The sequence below is a fragment of the Myotis myotis genome, unplaced genomic scaffold, assembly GCF_014108235.1.
Source record: "Myotis myotis isolate mMyoMyo1 unplaced genomic scaffold, mMyoMyo1.p scaffold_m19_p_4, whole genome shotgun sequence".
Taxonomy (NCBI): Eukaryota; Metazoa; Chordata; class Mammalia; order Chiroptera; family Vespertilionidae; genus Myotis; species Myotis myotis.
The window spans coordinates 121100227-121103704 of record NW_023416346.1 but is presented as its reverse complement, the minus strand read 5'-3'; the positions used below and the strand labels follow the sequence as shown (position 1 = coordinate 121103704).

Sequence of the window (3478 nt, the reverse complement as noted above, 5' to 3'; positions counted from 1 at the left end):
TCTTTGTTGCGAGGCAGTCCTGTGCATTCATTGTAGGATGTTTAGTAGCATCCCTGGCCTATACCCACTAGATGCCATTAGCATCTCCTTCCAAGTTGTGAAAATAAAAAGAAAATGTCTCCAGACACTGACAAGTGTCCCATGGAGGGCATAACTGTCCTCAGTTGAGAACTACTAAATTAGAATTAGATATGGAATAAACATTTGCTCCCAAAGGCAAGTGATTCAGCTGAGAGACTTAAAGTTATGAAGGATTGTTTAACTGACGATTATTATTTGTCTTTGTAAAAACCAGCCTCCTGCCAAAGTGTAAGTAAGTAGATGAATAATTTTCTTTCAAGGACAGAGAATTGGCAAGAGGCTGTATGGCTCACTCAGCAATGACAGGACATCATTTGGTTAGGCAGGTGATCTTGACACAACCTTTGAGCAGACTCACCTCTGCTCTACACTCAATGGAAAGCAATAGTCACTGTGGGAGTACTAAAGGGAACGAATTCTATTCTCTTAGTTTGCTCATCTCCCCCCCTTGCCCTTTTATTCAGCTCTCTCCTTCCCAGCTTCTCTTTCTTGAAGAACAAAAATTGGAGGCTGTGTAATTGGCTTTAACAAGCGTCATCTCATCTGCTCAACTTTTGGGATCAGTGCTATTATGGTTCTGAGTCTTGGAGTTGTTCCTTGGGCAAAAATGTGATGCCAGAAAACTCCATGGTTTGCCAGACTTCATTTTCTTTGCTCTTTACCCTCCCTTCACCCATGCCTTTTTTTCAACCCATGTCACATTCTCTGCAAATCCACCTCCAGGTGCCACAAATGCCTCCTTAATCTTTCTTCCCTCTCACTTTATATAAATCAGATTTGGGGGAAGGAGGAGAATCTGATTACCGGTACACAATGTAGCTAAATATACCTCTCTTTTGTCTTTTGGAGACTGGTATGTACAGTCTTTTAAAACATCTTTAAAATTGACATATTGTAAAATTATTTTTTATATATAGTTCTATGAGTTTTAACACATGTATAGGTTTGTGTAACCACTACCAAAACCAGGATAGAGAACATTCCAACACTTAAAAAACCCCACCAAACCACCCCTTGGTTTGCTCCTTTGCAAAACCCCGCTTCCCACTCCTGAACCCTGTTCTCCATTCCTATACCTTTTGCCTTTTCCAGAAGTCATGTAAATGGAATCATAAAGAAAGTGAGCTTGTTTCACTCAGCATAATTCATGTTGCTGTTTGCATTGTTAGTTATTTCTTTTTCTTGCTAGGTAGCATTGATGTACCACAGTGTGTTCATCCATTCACCTGTTGGAGGACATTTGGGTTGTTTGCAGCTCTTGGCAAATATGAGTAGAGTTTCTATAAAGTTTCCTGTATAGGTCTTTGTGGAAACAAGTTTTCACTTCACCAGGGATGGCAATGCTGGATCATATGGTAAATAGCCCTTGTTATTTTCCAGAGGAATTTTTACTTTAATTAGGTCCAAGAATGAATTCAACATTTAAACTGTAATGATTCTGTAAGTGTGGAATTTCAGGCTGTGCTTTTCAGATTTAGAGTAAGATTGTTTGTATGTAAATGAGTGTACATGAGTATGCCCGAGTGTGTGTGTGTGTGTGTGTGTGTATGCATATGCTGGGCATGTTAAAGGTTGGGAGCCCTGAAATCACTTCAGCTTAAATGGGTGGCCTATTCTTGCTCACCTTGTGCTTGTGGGTCAACACGCCAATTTTTCTCCCAATGCTTTTATCCTGACCTATAGTATCAGTACAGGAAGAGCTATTTAAATTGGATAACTGTTTGACAAACAACTGTCTGTTCTTGACAAGTGGATTTCCTTCCATCTCTAAATCTCATGACTATGACTGCGACTCTATGCTGGAATCATTCTCTAGCTACATAAATTTCATGGTTGTCAGCAATGCCTAATCCATCTTCCATTGTATGGAACTACTCAGGCAGCAGATTCCCTGAGGTGGGAGTGCTCCCTGCATTCACTAAAGTACCTGCCATCCTTAGGATGACTACAGTTTGTGTCCTAGAGAATTATTTCATTTTAATTTTTACTGCAAGAAAAGTCTTTGCCAAAGGAAAACATGAGCAATGCATCAAACAATTCTATTGATATTTCTTTCTATTTTCAAATGGCTTTCATTGCCAGAGGTTTTGTTCCAAAATTCCACAATTCAGAGTTTGCATATACCACTATTCTTTTCCATCTTAAATATCATTGCCATGTATAGCCTATGTTCAGAAAATGTTGAGCTGAATGGATGAAATAAATAGTTTGGTGAAAAACAGTAAGATCGATATAATTATAATTTTCTTTCTTCTGTTACCATTATTTATACAGTATAAAGCCTCTCTCTCTCTCTCTCTCTCTCTCTCTCTCTCTCTCTCTCTCTGAGCAAGATTTGGCTTTAGATGCCAACGATGTTTATTCCTTTTTTTGTTTGTTTGTGTGTGTGTGTGTGTGTGTGTGTGTGTGTGTGTGTGTGTGTGTTAAAAAGAACATTTATTATACTTTTATAGTAGCCCCTTATGTTCTCATGCTTTCTTGCCAGATGCCTTGGGAGCAGCAGGTGCTTTCTGGGCTGGGGCTTTCGGACCCATTTGAGCTTTTGGAGGCACTGCCTTCTGGCCTGCAGGTTTCTGGGCGGGAACCTTGTGGGCTGGAGCCTTCTTGCCTGCAGTGGTCACCTTTTTTGCTGGAACCTTTGCAGCAGCTGCTGTAGCAGCAAGTGCTTTTTTGGGAGGAGCTTTTAGGAGAGCTGCCTTTTGAAGCTTCCTAACTTCAAACTTGATCATTTGGTTCCTCATTTTCTTTGCCTTCATTACTTTGTAACAATAAAAAATCTGTCACCTTGGCTTTCTTGTCTCTGACTTCAATCTTCTTGACCCATCTTGTTGCTGCCCATTTTGTATTGATAGCTGCCTTCTCCCAGGCTTGTTGAACATACTTCTGGCGGGCACTGTGTGAGAATTTGAGGATGACGCCAGTGAGCTGCATGCATTTGAAAGGCATAGCCTGTCTTCTTACTTGAGTGCAAGGTCCATCAACCAAAACCCTGCTCTGACTGATAACATCTACAATCGCGACCAGCTTCCGAGCATGAGGTCCAAAGGAGATGTAGGCCACCCAGCCAACTTCCACAAAGTGCCTGAACACCATGTGGGTGGCGCTTGGTGAGAAGGAAGGAGGCCTGCCCAGCCATAGGCATGTGTAGAAGGCCGCCCCTCCCCTGCACTGTATTCCCATTTTTAACTAGGTATTTTTATACACGTTTTAATATGACCCAAACCCCTGAATTGATTATGATGTGACCAATGCAATATATAGTCTAAAGTAGACAACATTAATATGCTCATTGGAGGAAAGAAAAGATGCCAAAGTCTATATTATTGATAACATACTGTTTTTCACTCTAGACCAGTGGTTCTCAACCTTCTGGCCCTTTAAATACAGTTCCTCATGT

The 3478-nt window shown here is 40.8% G+C and overlaps 1 pseudogene; it reads right to left on the bottom strand.

The window, feature by feature from the left end:
• Positions 1 to 2536: 2536 nt before the first annotated feature.
• LOC118654574 lies at positions 2537 to 3174 on the bottom strand (annotated as a pseudogene).
• Between the last annotated feature and the right edge of the window lie 304 nt (positions 3175 to 3478).